The sequence below is a fragment of the Grampus griseus genome (assembly GCF_964374135.1).
Source record: "Grampus griseus genome assembly, chromosome: 18".
Classification (NCBI taxonomy): Eukaryota; Metazoa; Chordata; class Mammalia; order Artiodactyla; family Delphinidae; genus Grampus; species Grampus griseus.
The window spans coordinates 34869819-34890141 of NC_139012.1; the positions used below are offsets into that span (position 1 = coordinate 34869819).

The following is a 20323-nucleotide window of genomic DNA, read 5'->3' on the forward strand; positions in this document are numbered from 1 at the left end:
TTCTGGTGCTACAGAGCACAGAATCTCTTTTTTCTTTAATTTAATTATTATTTTATATTGGAGCATAGTTGATTTACAATATTGTGTTAGTTTCAGGTGTACAGCAAAGTGATTCTGTTATACATATATCCATTCTTTTTCAGATTCTTTTCCCGTACAGGTTGTTACAGGATACAGAGTAGAGTTCCCTGTGCTATGCAGTAGGTCCTTGTTGATTATCTATTTTATATATAGTCGTGTGTATATGTTAATCCAAAACTCCTAATGTATCCCTCCCCGCCATCTTTCCCCTTTGCAGAGCACAGAATCTTGGAAGGGAAAGTTCAGGGTAGGCTTCTTGGAGGAGGTGCCATCCTTTCTAAGGGTATGTAGAAGCTCCTGGGGTGGCAGGAGGGAGCAGTGTGTGTCAAAGTTTGAGAAATATAAAAAAATATGGCAAAACTCAGGTACAGGACTGGAACTCAGGGTTTGGGAAAGCAATGAGAGTTGATACTGGAAAGCTAGTGGGGCCCCACAGAAAGGGGCCTTGTTTGTCATGTCAGAAGTTTGGATGTTTATCCTGAAGGCTGTGGGAAACACCAAAGAACAGTGAGATGGACTTCTGGTTTAGAGGCTCACTGGGACCTCCATGTGGAAGGCAGTTGATTGGGTGCAGCGTGAATTGTAATCAAAGGGTCCCACTTAAGTTATAAAAGGTGGGACTGGATTTTTCAGATCTGAGAGAGAATGGGTGAGGCCTGGTGACCAGTTAGAAAAGGGAGGGCAGCAAGCGTGGGTGACAGTATACAGCTGCATCTTTTTGTGAGATACAGAGCACAGTAGGAAGGAATTGAGGGTGGGGAGAGGATCTTACTTCATCTTCAGTGCTTTAGAGGGGCCTGGTAGAGGGGCCAGGTCTGGGCCCAAGATACAGATCTGGGCTTTTTGGAAGGACAGGTGTTTGAAGGCATGGGAGAGATTTAGGTTATCCACAAGAATATCCAAAGAATCATAGGTCTGAGAGATTTTTAAGTGGGTATATTTGAGGATGTTTATAAGCTGAGAGAAAGTAGCCAGCAGAGGAAGGGTGTGAAGATCTAGGAAAGGAAATGATTATTCATTTGTTTTCGAAAAGCTGAGTCTTCTCGTGTGCCTGGCCCTTTTCTAGGATCTGGGGTTCACACCATCTGTTATCTCTCCTGCAAGGACAGTTCAATTCATCCCCTGGTGAACAGAAGTCAGATTATTCTTTGCATCCCATTCAGGTGTAAGAACTGTTCTGTACCTCTGAAGGGACTTTACTTAAGCAGAGTAATAAGTTAGAAATCAAAAGAAATTAGAGCTGGAAGGGAACTTAAAGGCCACTGTACTTAATTTTGCCACATAGTTTACATTGAATGTAAGAAAAATTTATTGTTGAGCCCATTCTCTTCAGAGTTCCTTCACTGAAATTCCTTTATGTCTTGCATCCAGTGGGGCTAGCTTGTAGATTTTGGCCTCCTCTTAAATTTGCTTCTGCATCCATATTACATTTTGCCCAGACTATGGCAGAAACTCCTGGGTGGTTTTGCGGCTCCTGGGCTCAGCTCCTCTAAGTTCATCTGCCTACTCGTGTTGAGTGATCTTGTAACATAAAAAGCTATGCTTCACATAATGCTGCTAATGGCTTGCCCACACAGAGTTAGTGCATACTAGCCGCCCAGCGTTTGCCCTGCCCAGAGGTGTGTAGTCTGAACTGTGCTGGGCCAAGCCTCACCGGACACGCAGGCTCAGCGGCCATGGCTCACGGGCCCAGCCGCTCCGCGGCATGTGGGATCTTCCCGGACCGGGGCACGAACCCGTGTCCCCTGCATCGGCAGGCGGACTCTCAACCACTGCGCCACCAGGGAAGCCCCGTCCTGGGACTCTTTGGCCCTGAGGAAGGGGAGCTTTTTGTGATCACTCCCTTTATCTAATTGGTCCTTCAGCAGCGGGTCACCTTTTTCTAATCAGCGGAGGCACCCTTACTCAGCCAGTGGTAGTCCCAGGCCTCGTCACCTGTGGGACTCAAGCCACGCTCTCTCCCAGGCTTGCTTCGGCCAGCATCTCTATTTTCCTTTGTGTCTCTCCTCACACTTGGACCCCTGGCCTTTAGTCATCGCCACCTGCAGTATTTACAGTGCCCGGCAGGAGTCAGGCTTGAGTGTCTTTTCACAGATGTTCCCTCTGCCGTTAATGCACCTCCTACTCCAACTCTGCATAGCCTCATCTTTCTAGATTCCACTTCAGGGTTATCATGAAGCCGTCACTTAGATATAACTTTTTGCCTCCATAGGCACCTCTGTGCATAAAGGTTATGTTTATTTATCTCATGTGATTGAAATTTTGAGATTATCCATCTTCCTCCTGAATGAAGGCTTTAAGGGCAGGAGTCGTTTCTAATCCTTAGCACAGAGCAGATGCTTTTTTTCTTTTCACTTAGGTGCTTTTTAATGATGATAAAATGTATGGTTTAAATCACTCATTTTATAATATTTTGCTTTAGGTTGTGACAGAAATGAAGTTTACAGAAGTCGTGTTCCTGCGATAAGAAATAAAGATGTGACCTTCCAGTTTTGTAGAGCTCATAAATGCTGTGTAAGTGCGTCGGGTGCGCTAAGGAACCTGGAGCTAAGTGGGCTAGTTCTGAGAGAGAGAGACTTAACTGTGTTAACAAAGGTAAGCCTTCATTGTGTCCTGCCAACCTTTGATAGTTGCTTTTGGGGCAAACTAAACCAATAAAATTTTAAACTGTTCCTCCCCATTAAAGGGATTGAATATTTGGCCACTTTGGTGCACCTGTGTCTTGTGAATTGTCCAGTTGGAGATGGAGGTTTAGAAAGTGAGTTTCAGTCTTGTTTAAGTCTCTTCCCATCGGACTGGTCTCGTGATTTCCTACACACCATGTCTGTCTACATTTTCCTGTCTACCTTTTCTTGGTGGTGTTCATGCGTGGATTGTCTCCTGTACCTGCTCAATCCTTGGTCCATTCTCATTTGTACCATGGAAGTTTGTCATGCTGGATACTGTCAGAATTAATCTTACTTAAGTTTGTGTTAAGCCACAAACCACGCGTTTTCTATATTTTCTGTTTTTTGTGTGTGTTTATATTTTTATGGTTTCTCTTCAAGAAATAGTATGGGAAGGGAAATAGCAAGACGTAAAGAGCAAAAAAGTCATCATTCTCTTTAAATTGTTAGAACGTCTATATGCAGTCATAATTATAATGCACTGTGGTATGTGTTCAAATAGGAAATATATGTAACGTCCTGTAGGAGCAGCAAATTCAGCGGTGGTGAGGGTGTGTCATGGAAGTAATCACAAAACAGGTGACTCTTCATTGGGGTCCTGAAACATTAGCGTGCGTGCCCTATGTCCAGTAGTGGTCTGGAGGGGTCAGGAAGCCTGCCTTTCAGTTTGAGGGAACAGAGGGTTTCAGGTTCTCTCTCTTCTATTGCTCTAGTATACTGCATAGCAGCTAATAAAATACTGGGTTTATAGTTGACATTTAAGTCGCTGATTGATCATCAAGATTGGCATGTATCATTGGAACTGAAAATCGGAAGAGTCTTATGCTTTTTAGGTTTCTCTTCTTTTTCCTCTGTCTCAAAAGTATGTCGTACTTTACTGAGTGGTTGGCAATAAAGTTTGCAGTATTCACTGTATTCAGTTTTAGTACCTAAATAGAATTAAAGTGTTGCTGTAAACTGGAATAAGACTTTGTTACTGACAAGTTTTAGAACACATCAGTTCATCAATTACCTGTTTGGGAAGATTGTTGTTAATGATTTTAAAAATGTGGCTGTAAACCTCCAATTGACTCAAGAAAAACAAATAAGTCAAGATTGACAAATGTATAGGCTCTTCATCTTATTGTGTGTGTGGTTTTTTCTTTTTTCCTTGTAGTTTTTTGTCAAGGTATAAAGAACTCTATCACTCTTAAGACAGTAAACTTCACGGGCTGTAATCTGACATGGCAGGGAGCAGATTACGTGGCCAAGATCTTAAAGGTGATTTTATGTTTAAACTTTCCTGAAAACATATGTGATTGAAGCACATTAATATGTTGACACAGATGGCAGTTAATTTTTGTCTTTTGATACCTGTGAGTGCATCTTTCATTTTGTTGAAAGAATATGACCATTTGTCAGTTTGGCATTCTACCATTTAGTTAAGATAGTCCAGTTAATTTTAGAAATAAGAGATTTAATATACAATACATAATAATACTTTTATGTATTTTTAGTTACTGAAAACACTGATTGTGATGCTGTGCAGAAACTATGCCATTATAGTCTTCAAGATTTAAATGAATCAAGTGTCTATTAGCTGCTGTAGTTTATAAACTAATAAAAATTACTACATCAGCAACTTGTAAATACAATTTTTCAACTAATGCCTTAACAAGTTTACAGTGGTTATAATTACTGTATTTAGGCCTAAATTATTTAATAATTTGGCATGAAGCCTTTTTAGTAGTTTGCTGGTGCAGATCAGGGATAGGTAAACTATGTGGGCCAGATCCAGCCTGCCACCTGATTTTGTAAAGAAAGTTTTTTTGGAACATAGTCGCACCCATTGTTTACATGGTAGCTATGGCTACTTTCAGCCTACACCAGTGGGGTTAAGTAGTTGCAACAGAAACTGTATAGCCCACAAAGCTGGAAATGTTTAAATTTAGATTTTAAAAATTGAAGAATTCTTTGAGCCTCTACAGGGCAAGTCCACTGACCCCTGGGGGAGAAAACAGTCAAGAACTTGGGTGCCGAAGCCAAATGGCCTGGGTTCAAATTCCCTTTCTCCCTTTTCATAGCTAGTGATCATGGACAAATCACTTAACCTCTAGGCCTCATTTAGGTTTAAGTGAACTCATTTGTATAAATAGTGCTTGGCACATACTAAGCACTGTGTAAGTGATTGCTGTTATTTCTGCTTGGAGCTCTTATAAGCTATTGTTAATAGGAAAATGACACTAATGATTTTCCTTTTAGAGTGTCAAAGGCACTTTGAGTCTTTTATTTTTTCAAGAATGTAACAAGACTTTTCTCATTTAAAGTCAGTGTTCCCTGTTACCAGAATCTATTTTATGAATATAAAGAATTGAAAGTCTTTAAGACAAGACTTGTGGTTAAATGTCAAACCATTATTTTCCCAAGGCACATCAGACTGGCTGTGCATAGTCCAGGTCTCTGAAGTTTGTGTGCATACCCTAGGTAGCATGTGAGATCCATTTTGTGAATATAGTTTTTAAAATAATGCCTGGGAATTCCCTGACTGTCCAGCAGTTAGCACTCTGCGCTCCCAGTGCAGGGGACGTCGGTTCGATCCCTGCTCAAGGAACTAGATCCCACATGCAATAAGTAAAAGATCCGGCAGGCCGCAGTTAAAGGCCCGGCACAGCCAAACAAACAAATAACTAAATATTTTTTCAAAATAAATAAAATAAAATAATGCCTTAGGAGTTAGGGCAAGAAAATATTAGAACCTATTTAGCTTTGTATCATGAAAAACTATCTGTGTAGTTTATAATGTATGTAAGTTAAATGTATAGAACTTTGTGTATATAATTTGTTAAAAAATAAGATGCATATTAAAAAGTTTTCTTATGGATTGCCCAGTCAGGTGTTTGGAGACCTTTGGAGGACAGAATGATGCAATTTAGAGCCTCAGCAATGATAGAATTTAGAACCAATTCCCTGACTTAGAAGATAAGGAAAATAATTCTCAGACTGTAATTGAGTTGTCCAACTTTACATAACTGTTCAAAAACAGGTCATCCAGTGGCTGGAATCTAATCACTGACCGACTAGAATGTGGGTCACTGGACTCGTAAAGCAGAACTGACTGTTTAATTTCTCAGCTTGATTCTCCTGGCACATATGCTTGATACGTGTGTGTGTAAATCTCTGACATAATGAGCCATACTCAGTAGGCACACCCTGTTTCCTTATTGAAGCATCTTAATTTTGTCCCATTAAATCTTTGAAGTATCAGACTATCAGAAGGCATGAAGAAACCTGGGCAGAGAGGCTTCGTTCCAGGAGACCTGATCTTGACTGTATGCCTGGTTGGAGGCGCATCACTCTGAACTGCAACAAGCTCATTGGTGACCTGGGTTCGTGCTTTTGCAGAATCTCTTAGTGAGGATTTATGGCTTGGAGGTACATTCTAAAATTGAAGATATTGAGTTTTTAATATAATATATGCTTAGCTTTTGGCATGATACTGTTGTGATAGGATTTTTTTCAGAGCCTCATTTTTCTGATAGCTTTTATGTTGCTTTTAAACTTTCTCTAAGAGTTGCATGTATTCTTTACAGAAAATACACAGTAACAAGAGAACAATTACCTATAAGCTTAATACCCAGACATAAGCACTGTTCATTTTGGTGTATATATTTTCAGGCCTTTTTTTTTATATATATAAATATATTTATACACTTAGGGATTACTAAAATAGAATTGTAGTATACTTGCTATTTCATATTCCTGCTTTTTTCACTGAAGGTATCATGTAATACTCCATCATATTCATGTCCCATAGTTTAATCAATTCTTTGCAATTATATTTAGACAGTTTGCTTTTCCCTGTCACAAGCAATGTGAATACGTTGTATATACGCCTCTGTGTCCATCGGGCTTACTTGTGTAGAATAAGGTACTACACGTGGAATGACTAAGTGTGACATATTTTTAACACTGTTGATACACATTGCCGAATCACCACCCAGAAAGGCTATGCCAATTTGTAGTCCACCCCAAGAGTGGATGTGAAGCCTGCCTCTCACAAACACTGGCTGGTAGCACTTTTAAAAAACTGAAAGACTACAAAAATGAGTACCTCTCCCTTTTTTATGCAAGTGGGATTACTCCAAATTTTATACCTTTTTTCAGTTAATTTAGTATGACCATCTTAGCAAGTCAGTCAATTTGCATCATGTTTTGTGACTGTTCAGTGTTCTGTTATATGAATATGCCACAGTACACATAGCTTATCCAATCTTCTATAAAAGGTATGTCCAGTTTTTCAGTTACAAAAAGTACTCTGATATATATCCTTACCTATATCTCTGACTATTTCTTTTGGTTAAATTCTTAGAAAGAGAGTTGTTGCATCAAAAGGGTATAGACATTTTGAAGACTTTTCTTACAGAATCGTGGCTTAATCTGATAGGACAATAACCACATTTTGTTTTATTTTGTATTCATTCGAATTACTGGTGAGGTTTACTGGCTGCTTGTATTCATTTGGCTAGTTGGTTAATGACACCGTGTGTCCATTCTTCTGTAGTGAGAGTTTGTAGGGGTTGTATCATATCCTGTCAGATCCATATGTCTGACTTGCTATTTTTGTATGTCACGGGGTGTTGAAAGACTCCAGTTATTTTAATGTGATGGTCCACACAACACTTAAATAAATGACTCATGATAGTTTCCTTTCATGTAATAGTTTTTAATACCTGTGCTTTTGTGATGATCCCTTTTGTTTGAATGAGTAGGTTGTTCAGCCTCAGAACTACTAGAAGTCATGATCATTTGTTCTGGTTTTTGTCTGACGTTTTACCGCGAGAGTTCTTGACCGTCATACTTTGATGAAAGGTTCTTAGTATGTATTCTCTATTCTCTGTCATTATTTGTATCCTAGAAAACGGTACTTTTGGGCTTCCCTGGTGGCGCAGTGGTTGAGAGTCCGCCTGCCGATGCAGGGGACACGGGTTCGTGCCCCGGTCCGGGAAGATCCCACATGCCGCGGAGCAGCTGTGCTGTGAGCCATGGCCGCTGAGCCTGCGCGTCCGGAGCCTGTTGCTCCGCAACGGGAGAGGCCACAACAGTGAGAGGCCCGCGTACCCCCCCAAAAAACCCCCCAAAAAACAAAAAACGGCACTTTTCTAATGTTGTACGTCCCTTATGTTTTTAGCAGATAATTTACCAATTAAAGTGAGTTATACTTGTAAATTGTTCTCAACACTACTCAGAAAGAGGTGAACCTAGATACTAAGCCTGCTTCCACCAAGAGCATTGTTTCCTTCTTGTGCGACCTCTGAATTCTTGCAAGGAGTACTTTATTCATTTGTCAGTTTCACAAGTAATTATTTTAATACCTATTGTGTGCCAGATATGTGTTTAGGCACTAGGGATAAAGCAGTGAACCAGACACACAAAAGTCTTGCCCTCATGGAGCTTACATTCTAGGGAAGGAGTTCAGATAGAAATGAGTAAACAGATAAGTAATATAATTTTAGATAGTAGGAGGTGCAAAAATATCTTAATGTAAAGAGAGTGAGCAGGGGCAGGTAGGACTCCATTGGACAGGTTTGTTAGGGGACAGCTTCACTGGAGAAGTGGCATTTGAACGGAGACCTGAATGAAGAGAGGAGCAAGCCATGGAAGATCTGGGGTAAGCACATTCCAGGACAAGGAGCCCATGAGTATGCAGGCATATAGGTGGGTGGAGTATTTAAGGAAAAGCAAGGAGGCAATGAGTATGCAGGCAGGTAGGTGGGTGGAGTATTTAAGGAAAAGCAAGGAGACCAACATGGTCAGAGGACTGAGTGCAGAAGATGTGGTATGACATGAGGTCAAGGAGCTAGCCAGGGGTCTGATCTTGTAAAGTCTTGAAGGCCAGAGTAAAGATTTGGATTATTCTAAATGAGTAGAGCGTTTTCAACTTGTAAACGGCATGATCCAAATAGTATCTGAATAAGGGAACCTGGTATAGAGGATGGACTTGGGAGGATAAAGAAGAGAAACAGGGAGAGCAGTTAGGAGACTATCACAGTGGTCCAAAAAAGAGATGTCTATGGCTTAGTTTAGGCTGGAAGTTTGGAGCAAGTGAAAAGTGGTTGAATTCAGGTTGTGTTTTGAGGGTGTAGCTAACAAGGCTTGCCGATAGATTAGATGTGGGGTATGAAGGGAATAGTAACAAGGAGACAAGTCGTTGATGATTATGTGTGCAACTGGGTGGTATCACTTAGAAAAGGGGAGCTGATGGGAGGAGCAGCTTTTGAGGGAATATCATCAGGACTTTGGTTTGTTATCTTAGATGCCCTTTAGGTATCTAAGTGTCTGGACAGTGCTCAGACTGTACTTTCTATCCAAAGGTATCCAAAGCCACTTTAGATGCAAAATGTTTAAAGTTGACCTTTGCTGCTGCCAAAATAGTAGCCACTGGAGGCAGTCTGCAAGATGGCATCTTAGGTTTCTGAGGAAGAAAACTAGAATACACAAAGGGGGAGATAAGTGTATAATTACATAATGTAGATTTCATATTTAAATTTATGGGAAAAGCAATAATTAGTTGGCTTTTGGTTTTAAATGGAAATAGCCACTCATTGGGAACTAATGACTCTAACTTCAATTTATTTTACTTTAGATCATTGTGTGATGAAAGCAGTTATCAAAAAAGTTCTCCAGATGGAAGGAGTGCCAAGTCAGAGGTATATCACACGTTTCAGTTCTCTCGGAAGAATTTCTCTTTAATGGCTTGTTTTTCTTTCTTTCTTAAAAGAAAATTATCAAGGTACTTTCTGCCATCTTAAAACTAAGTTTTCAGTCAAATGAAATGGCTTTTCTGTTTTTGAAAATGTTGTGTGATGCTTTAATTTAGGTTCCCAGAAATGCAGATTGAAAACCTTTTATTAATTTAAAGTATCTTAATTTCCAATGAAGATCAAACCCTCCTAAATTACCTGAAACTTAAATGGCATATTTATCATTTCTGTCTCAGTACCAGTGGATAACTTCTCCATCGTGAAGGAACCATCCAAAGCTGCTAGACAGAAAAAGAGAACTCTTAATTTGGGGAAGTGATCGAAAAGGAAAAGCTACTATTAGAGTTGGTAACTCTTTCTGAACTTATACCCCTTATGTTTTCTGGTGTGCTAAAATTAAAGCAGCCAATATTAACCACATGCATATGAGGAAGCCTATGATTATTTTGAGACTTATGAGAATTTATAGAATATAGATATAATAAATGAATTTAAAGAGATGTTAATATTAACCAACATTATTGTTTGGATCTCATAAAAACTTCGTTATTTTGAAAATATTTCCTGGTTGATAATTACTTCTGACACTTTGCAATTGAAATTTGGGGTGCACTTTGATGATAATTTTAGTAGTGGTGCTTTTGAGGAATGATTTTTTTTTAAATGCAGAATTACCTTTTGCGCTACAAGAAACAAAATTTCTTCTCAGTTCCAACCTTCCCATTGTTTCCTGCTTCTTTCTTAGAAATGCTTACCTAAATTTTTGAATCAGGTAATATCTTGTTTCTCTGAATGATTAAAAAAAACTTGAAATATGTATGATCCTTATAAAAGACTTCTACAGACAAGTTTATTTACCTAGATTGAACATTTTAGAAAACCATTTTCTAAATGTTTACTGTAATGTATATTTAATTTTCCAAATGGCAGTTAACCCAGGATTTTACAACTAAGCCTATTATTTTGTTACGAAATGTAATTGTAATGAAAAGCTTTTAAAAGTCTTTAACAATCAGTGGTGTAAGTTTCACATTCTCCTGAATATATAAATTTCCTAGAATTCACTTCTACTGATAACGTTTGTATTGTTTCTAAGAGACCTTAACTTATTTTCTGGAACATATTATGGTTAGTCACAAATTGTCTTTTTTTGTTGGTGATAAGAATGAATAGCAGGAGCAGCATTTGTGAAACCAAATCTAATATGAAACTGACTCTTTCTTGTGAGTAACTTTGAATTTTGAAACAGCAGAACAATAAGGTTGAATATAAAGCAAAATAAATGTTTTATGTTTATGATCTGCCAATTTCCCAGAAAGAGTTTTGTGGTGACTTTAGTTATATATCAGATACATTAAAATCACCAATGGACAACACATCTTTTATTCAGGTGCCCTCTGAAAGTTTTAAAAATTTGTTGACTTAATATCACTGAACGGTCCACTTTAAAATGGTTAAAATGATAAATTTTCTGTTTTGTGTAGTTTACCACAATCTTTTTTAAATGTGTTGTTTGAAGATTTGGGGGTTTTATAAAGGTATTGTATTAGCGTAAAAATGAAAAATTTAAAAGATCACCTCTAATCCCATTGTCCTATCAAGCAATATTTACATTTTTCTTTTCTCTTCCTGCTGTCTATAAACATAATTCCCCATAGCTTCAATATAATTTGCCATTCTTGTCTTTTCATACTACATTTAAATTCTATGATTCATAGTTATACTTTTTAACATTGTAGTCACAAGGTTTTAATTGAGTTGGTCAATTTTTTAAATTGGTGAAAAACTGGAAATAACCTAAAATAAACTATTGTAAACATCTTCATAAATACAACTTTTTTTTTTCTACTTAAAGATGTATTTTTGTTTTTGTTTTTGTTTCTTGCGGTACGCGGGCCTCTCACTGTTGTGGCCTACTCCCGTTGCGGAGCACAGGCTCCGGATGCGCAGGCTCAGCGGCCATGGCCCACGGGCCCAGCCGCTCCGCGGCATGTGGGATTTTCCCGGACCAGGGCACGAACCCCTGTCCCCTAGCATCGGCAGGCGGACTCTCAACCGCTGCGCCACCAGGGAAGCCCAATGTTTTTGATTCTCTATTAATCAACTTGCTTGGACAATAGCGTATTAAATAGAAGTTCTTAAGAGTGTTTATGAAGTCAAAAAAAAGCTTATGATCGTCTGCCAATTGTTATTTCAAGAGAGTGATATTTTAATAATGAAATAGTACATACAAAGAAGTTAAGATTTGTGGTATCACACTGATTAGATATTATTATTAAAAATTTATATCATGTGTAAAGTATTCTTAAAATAGCTAAGTTGACTTTTGCTATGATATTAGAAATGGAAATATATACAAATAAAGCATGTATATTAGGAATTCTGTAAAATTAGTACCTGGCGGTATATAATAGGGCATCATGGAATGAGAAGAAAACAGTTAAACTTTTTTTTTATTTAGCATGATTAAACAAAGTGGAAATGTAACTGAAATATACAAACCCATTGAGCTATTTTAAGAGTAATTTTATTTCTTGGGCTTTTTTTTTTGTATTTGCCTCAGTTATTTGGAGACATAGAGGTAAGCCAAATCAGTATCTGGCTATATACCTAGGTCCAGGTGAGTGTAGGGGTGAAATAATGGTTTGAATTGTGTCACATTTATATTGTAATTATGTATGCCTAAAAAAAAGATGGGAACTTTTATTAGAAATTTTTTTTATCTCCTAACAAGAAAAGTGTAATTAAAAAAAATTTTAATACAAATGTATTTGCATTCGTTTCTGAAAGTAAAGGAAGGGTATACACATACAAACCACATGCATACAAACATTTTTTTTGACGGTAATTAAGTTAAAAAACACAATAAAATAGCACAAAATGAACTGAGCTCCTATATATTTTTAAGAGGCATGTAAATCACACAGGATCGTGTGGTGATTATCAATAAGCTACACTCTATGAAATATTTGTCCTATATTACCACATACACTCCATTTTACCCTGCATCCTAATGCTGTTAAAATATAGTAGAAAGCAACAGCATAGCACAGGGAGATCAGCTCGGTGCTTTGCGATGACCTAGAGGGGTGGGATAGGGAGGGTGGGAGGGAGGCTCAAGAGGGAGGGGATATGGGGACATGTGTATGCATATGGCTGATTCGCTTTGTTGTGTAACAGAAACTAACACAGAATTGTGAAGCGATTATACTCCAATAAAGATCTATTAAAATAAATAAATAAAATAACAAAATATAGTAGCTTTGAAGGATAAATATAACCCTTTTAACCTATGATGTTTGTTTTCAGTAAATTCAAATTAAATATTTAAATGTGAATTTTAATATGTGGCTTGTTCTAAATAAAATATTAACATGTAGGTCTAGTTTTTGCAACCAAATATTTCATATAAAGATACTTGCCTCTTTACTACTGAAATATAGGATAAGTCTCCACATTTCACTCTTTTATCCCATGGGTTTCATTTGTTTTTTTGTGTATTTTCTATATGAAATCAAAGGAGCAGTGAAGGTTGACAGGCTTATAGGAGAGTAACACTGACTCACCTGCCACCCAGCAACTTGCAGCCTTATAACTTTTATTGTCTTTACATAGAAAAATTCATCTTAAATTGAAATTTTGGTCTAATTCTGAAGATTCCGTTTGGCAGAAGTCATGGGTGTATCTGTGCTTGTGTGTCCTTGAGATTCAGAAATGCCAAAGGTGTTCTAAGATTCAGTAAACTTGAGTGTTTCTGCATAATATATAAAATGTATCATACTTTGGGATTATTTTAAAAATTTATTTTTGCATTTCTGCACATCACAATACTTCTGTTTTAGTTAAAATAACTTGTTACTGTAGAGAACTTACATTTTTTAAAAATGCTGGCTTATGTAAAACCTTTGTACAAAACGATCCTCTTTTTTTTAATGGCCTTGGCATCATTGTCAAGTGCCTGTTTGATTCCTTTCGAAGTGTACATGTGTGACAGTTGCTCTGTAGACCTTTGGTGCATCTTGATTCCTTCTTTTCGTGCTTTGTCAAACATAGGCTTGGCCGCAAAGCAACCTGTAAGTAATGGAAGGAAACACTCTGCTGGTAAGGAATGTTATGGTCCTGAACGTCTACCACATGTTGTGTCTGGTTTCTGGCCGTGGCGTACTGCAGAACGTGCAAAAAGCAGCAGGTAACGTGCTTGGATTCCCTGTCTTTTTCAGTCGTTCAGAATTCTTTATTTTGGAACTGCTATTATGTGGGTGGTCTCTGGTGCTTTCTATAGAGGAAAAAATATAACTCACACATGGCTTCTGCCTAATGAACACTCTAAGGAAGAAAAACCAAATGCAATTGGGAGCTTCAAGTTGTTTCTCAAGTGTCACAACACAGGTAACCCCTTGGGAGTCTTGAGGAGACTAAAATTATCTCCGATTGTGCAGGTGAGGAAAGTTTCACTAAAGGCAGGTGTAGTTGTGCGAAGCCCTACAGCACAGAAGTAGGAATTCGGATATGTACGAATGGGAAAAAAGACATTTTAGGCATGGGAAATAGTTTAATGCAGAATGGATGAGAAATATGCATTAGACCTATTCTAAATCAACAGGCTTATTAACTCAGTAAATCAGATTTAGTGAGTCAAACTAGCTTTAGCTGATTACTTATCCAGGGGATAGCTGTTCATAGTAATTTTTGTCACATAAGAGTAAATAAAATTGTTGAACTATAGCTTTAGGCTTGCTAAGTGAAATAGATTGCTCTAGATGAGTTTCAAGTGACTTACTTGGTAGTATTCACGAAATTGGGGATTAACAATTGCTTAAGAAAACAAAGAGAATTGATTTTAAATAGTACTTGAAGTAGTTACTGTGTAAAATATATCTGTTCAGTTGCTCATGTTAAATGGATGTTTATAATCCCCATTGGACAACCGACTACTTTTTTGCAAATGGTAATGTGAATTGCTGTTGCATAAACTATAGTGTTGAATCCCCAGTCTTTGCACTTGAGTTTAACACCTCTGTGGTTTCCTGTCTTCTTCTTGAGACACTTAATCTCAGGTCAATCCTCGTCACACAGAGTGGTAAATTAGAGAACGATTAATATCACCATTTAAAGAAGTGAGACTGAAATCTCAACCATCCTGAACATAGGAACTGAAGGGGCCTCTCAGCAGTTCACAGTTATTAATTACCAAGCCAGTCGGCTGAATTCTGTTCAGTTTTCTCTGCAGCAGAGCCCTCCAGGTCCTTGTTTTGAGCTTATTTATTTGTATACACAATTCTGTATGGATACTGTACATAATACTAAATAGTTGTATTAACTGGGTTTAACTGGTGATGTATTTACATCAAGATCTAACTTTGTTTTGTTGATATCTTTTTAGGGGCTTTGCATTCATCAAAGCTTGTGATGTATGTAATCAGTTGCTCGTGTGTAGCTATCATATTGATGATACATAGGGCGTGAATTGGGAAAGGTGGATGGGCATTCTCCTTGCTTTTTAAACTGACAGAGCCTTACAAGAAGCATTTCCCGCTCTGAAATAAATCCATGGAAAGTATGTTTGGTCGCTCTCCCAGTGCAACTGTGTAGTTGTGTGGATTTGGCACACAACTGGCAGCCTTGTGGTTATGTCTGTAAACAAGGAAGCCTGTTCTCCGGTCCGCAAATCGCCTGTTACCCAGTGAAAAGAACTTGACTGCCATTTCTGACCCCTCACATGGAGCTCTCACACTCAAGAACGTTCACATGTTTGCAAGAAATGTTGTTTGCAGGCTATGTGTACAAATTTCCTGATCTGAAAGTCAAGATAAAGCAACATCTCCCACACTTCTGCTCTCTCACCAAGGCCACACACATTTCCTCGCTTATGGCCTCATGGCAAGCTAATACTGTCAGTATCAGATTCTCCTTCCCAGCGGTTCTGGGAGACTGCATCGTTGCTCTGTGAAAGGCACCACTGCTGAGGTTGAGAGAAGAGCATCCTGGGTGTCAGTCCTGCCCTTGCATGCCCAGAGAGAGGGGTGTGCACCTCGTTCTCCTGTTCAGATTTTCCTATGCTGCAGGTTTGCTGCTTGTTGTCAAAATGATGTCCTAGTGACTTGTCTTCTGCGTAGTTACATAATCCCAGCACACTTCTTTATGATCTGTAGACTTTTATGGGGTTGTGGCCAGGTCAAGTTTTAAATGTTTGGAAATGTCCAATTGAACAACATTGCAGTGGCAGTGAAGCTTGACAGGAGAATTGTATTACTGTTACCCTAGTTTTGGCTTCAGGGTGATGAGAAGATGAAATTTTTGATGGGTCAGTTTTAGTTATGTATGTGTATGTGATTTCTCATTTTTAAATGGTAACATCTATTATACACAGCTTACATATGTTGACTTTCTGGTTATTCTTCTGATTCTTTGTCAGTCCCTTTACTGATGTATTTTCCTCCGAAAAACTACATTTTCTTCCAGATTGTTTTTGTCTGATGGTGGAAAATAAATTTTTTATTTGCAGTATAAAGTTGATCTGAGAAAAAATGTTTACCTTGGCTCTGCACTTGGCTTCTGTGAAAGAAACTTAATAAAATAATATGGGCAATTCCCATTACTAATCCTAACCATGTACAACAGAGGTCTGTGCAGTAACATAGCAAAAATAAGTTCCTGTAATTTTACTTAGTCATTGCCTGTTTTAGACTAAGGAGCAGTGAGAGACGTTTATAAATAATGATACCTCAGATCACTTTTGTTAAATGTCCTCTAATATTTGGATATTCGGTATCTGGCTTGTGTTATGTTTTATACAATCTTGTTTTCTTTCTTTGCCCTTTAGTTTAACAACTCTGTGGTTTCCTATCTTCTTCTTGTGACACTCAGGTCCATCAGAATTTCCTGCGACTGTGACAGTAGAGAGTCCTTCCTCCTCAGAAATCAGAGGTCGATGATTCCTCAGAAAGTGTTCAGGAAGAGCCAGAGAAAATCCGTTTGAAACAAGAAGCATTGCCGGGACAAAGTTATCACTTGAAAGCTATAGAGAAGATTATTTTTCAAACGGAAGCCTGATTGCAACACGCCACAGCTTGTGTGAGGGTTCTGTTTTCCCCTCCCATCTGCATTGTATCCCCGTGAATGGTTCCTTAAGCTTAGACCAGGGTGAATGGTGGACACTTGAACTCTAAGAAATAAAAATCAAAACATGTCGTTAGTACTATATTTTCCTTTGCTTAGAACTTTAGTATATTAGATTTAGGGAGAACCTTAGTGATCATACGATAAAGAAATTGAGTTCTGAATGAATGTAGTCAGCTGATTCAGTGCTCTTGTTTTACAGATGAGAAAATTGACAGTTCTAGTTGAACTCTCTTTTTACAAGAGGAAAATATGGCCTCATTTTAAATAAAAGTAAAGTTGAAAAAAGTTTTCATGTTGATATTCTCCTTTCCTAAAATAAAAAATATCAAGAAGCTACATTCTATTACCAAATAAACCTGACCTCTAATGTCATTCCATACTTTTGTTTGTATGGACAGAAAAGAAAAATTGATTTTCATAAGAAATTTTTGTACCTCAAAAATAATATATTTATTTTATTTCAACTGTAATGCAGAACTGAACATTTCTAGTAAATAAAGGAACACCATTTGGGGGGACCTTGTCTTTGTGCTACAAAGTCCATGTTTAACTTTTTAAAATTATTTAATATGATTTTCCTTTTGTATGAAACATGAAACTTGACAGGTTTCAGAACTAATTCTCCCATTATTGTAGGACTATGGGAATTACTCTTTGATTTTCAAAAGAGAAAGTTAGATTTTTGTTTTCTTAATTAAAATTAATGATAATGTAGAGAATTTTAAAAAAAGAACTTAGAAAATTATGTTAGAGTAGGAGAAATCTATAGTTCATGTAGAGTTACCCCCTTTATTTTATAAATGAGCACCTACAATTTGTAGCACGTAGTGGTTTATTAGTAAATGGCAGAGTACGACAAGACCCTAGAGCATCTAACCCGCCTTCCTTGTCATTTTAGATGTGATGTATTCATTTCCTTCACGAGTAGACCAGGAGATTGTGTTTCTAAAAGCAATGATAGACACTGGGGAAGACCAAGAAGTTTAAACACTGGGACCACAGAATAGCAGATTCAGAATGCACTGAGAACCCTTTCTTTCAGCTCTTCTCCATTTTCACAAGACACTACAATGATGGTATCAAAGTGTTTAAGTATATAAGCCCACAACAATCAAGAGGTTTCAACATAGTTTTGAAAGACGGAAGACAAGTGGAAGAGTGTGAAACTGAAGCAGTAGAACAGAGGAAAAGCATCACCTAGAATATGCACGGGGACCACCTGAAACTGAGGAGGATTCTGACCCCACCTGCAGAAGTAGCCCCATGTGTGGGAAGCAGTCAGCCTTGCGAGCAGGCTGCGGACGTGCCAGGCATGCCGCCGCTGCTCGAAGGGACTGTCCCTACTTGTTCCCCTCCTTGTTCCATTCCATGGGAGATAAATCACCAGGGCCCAGAGATCAGAAAGAATGTAAAATGAGACAAGCAAAGCTGTCTCCCCGCCTGCACGTGCAGGTTATTTTTGATGATTGTGGGTTTATCGGTTTTCTCCCAGGGAAGTTAACCCTGAGCCGAGACAGTCTTTATATGATGTAAACCACTGTCTGGCAACCTTCCTTTTTCTAGTCTATATAATCTGCCACTGTAGCACAATAAAATTTGCCTTGCAACCGTCAGTTGTGTAAGGTCGGATCTTAACAAACGGCACAGCGAAACAGAGGAAAGCTTCAAGTGAGCTTTATTAGGGAGCGCTCCCGGGCGAGGTTCACTGGTCCGAGAGAAAGGGGGCCAGAGAAGTCGCGCCCAGGCAAGGGTTGGGCAAGATTTTATAGGGGAAGAAGGGAAAGGGGTGTGGTGAATCTGGGAGGGCGCAGGGTATTCCTTATTTGGTGGTCTTTTCGGGTATCCTGGGGGACCGTTAGTCCCGCCCCTCGAAAGGCGGGAAAGCTGGGCTGGGTTCAAAGTCCCCAGGTCAGTTCCTGGAACTGGGTGGTCCGGAATGTCTCCAGGGCAGTTTCTGGAACTGGGTGGTCCAGAGGATGCAACCTGTGAATCTGATTGTGTTCCCCTGCCTCGGGCCAGTTGGCCTTACAAGTTGTCTTGGTCCTTCTGACCCCATTCGTCGGTGCTATGTCAGTTCCTTACCCCTTCCCTTCTGACCCTGGGTGGTGAGAGCCTCTTTTTCCGTGTGGTCCTCGGCAAGTGGCGCCCGAACAGGGACCTGAAGCGTGAAGGCAATTAAAAGAAAAAGAAAGTGCAGGTAAGAGAACCCTTATGCAAAATATGTGTGGCCACGAGTAAAAGTGAAACTAATAGAGGCATAAGGCAATAGTCAGAAGTAAAATAGGATGGGACAAAAGGTCTCAAAGGAGCGTGAATTATTTGCTCAGGTTTTACTTTCGATGCTTAAAGCTCGGGGTAATAAAGTTTCTACCTCACAGTTAACTGAGTTTTTGCAGCATATCCGTGATGTATCTCCCTGGTTTCCCGATGGCGGCTCTGTTGACATAGAAATCTGGCAGAAAGTTGGAGAAGATTTAAAAAATTATTCTGAGTCTCAAGGGCCTACTCATACTCCTGTTGTTATTTAGTTTGTGGAATCTGATCAAAGAATGTTTAGATTCTTCTCATGATAGTGTTGATTTGAATGTAAAGTCAGAAAAACAAAAGCCTTCTTCAGAAGATAAAACTGCCTTAATGGCTTCTACACCGTCACTTCCTAAATCTAGGGAACTGATTAATTTTAACATATCAGATGAAGAGGAACATTTCGATTTAACAGATGAGGCTTTTAAACACGGAAGAGAAAAAATATCTCGAGGGTGATTTTCTAATGGCTATGATAGATAAGTCAGTGAAAAAGCTGCAGGTTAATAAGGACTGTCTTCCTCAAAAATCTACATCTGTAAAAATGCTCAGTCCCTTGCAGCGCGCTGTACAGGAGCAATAAAACGAGGAAAAGATCCTATTTTCTGTTGTTCTGTCATAGAAAGACCTGATCCTAATAATCCTCAACAAGCTATTAGGGAGCATTGGGCTCTTCCTTTTAAAGTTTTGAAAGATTTAAAATCTGCCTGTGCTCGATATGGGCCCACTGCTCCTTGTACTACTGCTATGGTTGACAGGAGAAGCTATTGCAGGAGAAGCTCTTCCCCCCGCTGATTGGAAGTCTATTGCACGAGCTGGTTTAGATGGTGGAGATTATTTAATATGGAAGTCTAATTTTTATGAACGGGCTGCTGAACAAGCAGAAAAGAATGCTACCCATAATATTCCAGTTGATTATCATATGCTGCTTGGGGAAGGACAATATATTTCTGTACAAGATCAATTAACTTATCCCTTTGTTGCTTATCCTCAAATACATCATTTGGCATTACAAGCCTGGAGGAAATTACCTTATACACACACAACTGAGGATCTTTCAAAAATTAGACAGAGACCTGATGAACCATATGCTGATTTTGTAGATAGATTGTCACTGGCGGTGGGGGAGACTCATTTTGGATGGACCCACCGGTACAATTGTAGTTAAGCAACTTGCTTTTGAAAACGCTACTAATGCATGTCAGGCTGCGATTCGACCTTGGAGAAAACGGGGAACACTGGAGGGCTATATTCGCCTTTGTGCGGACATTGGGCCTGCTTATATACAGGGTGCTGCTATGGCTGCAGCATTAACTAAAGTGGGGTTTAAAAACAATCAAAAGAAAACAAAGACTTGTTTTAAATGCAGAAAGGCAGGTCATTTTGCTAGAGAATGTAGATCTTTTAATT

At 38.7% G+C, this 20323-nt stretch overlaps 1 pseudogene across 1 annotated transcript in view; it reads left to right on the plus strand.

The window, feature by feature from the left end:
* The window catches only part of LOC309835894 (centrosomal protein of 78 kDa-like), a 23247-nt pseudogene extending 3875 nt beyond the window's left edge, over positions 1 to 19372 (plus strand). The window contains exons 3-8 of the transcript in view: positions 2504 to 2676; positions 2768 to 2839; positions 3904 to 4007; positions 5986 to 6158; positions 13541 to 13676; positions 19138 to 19372. The product of the transcript in view is annotated as a centrosomal protein of 78 kDa-like (transcript). The remainder of the gene's footprint in view (positions 1 to 2503; positions 2677 to 2767; positions 2840 to 3903; positions 4008 to 5985; positions 6159 to 13540; positions 13677 to 19137) is intronic.
* Positions 19373 to 20323: the final 951 nt, after the last annotated feature.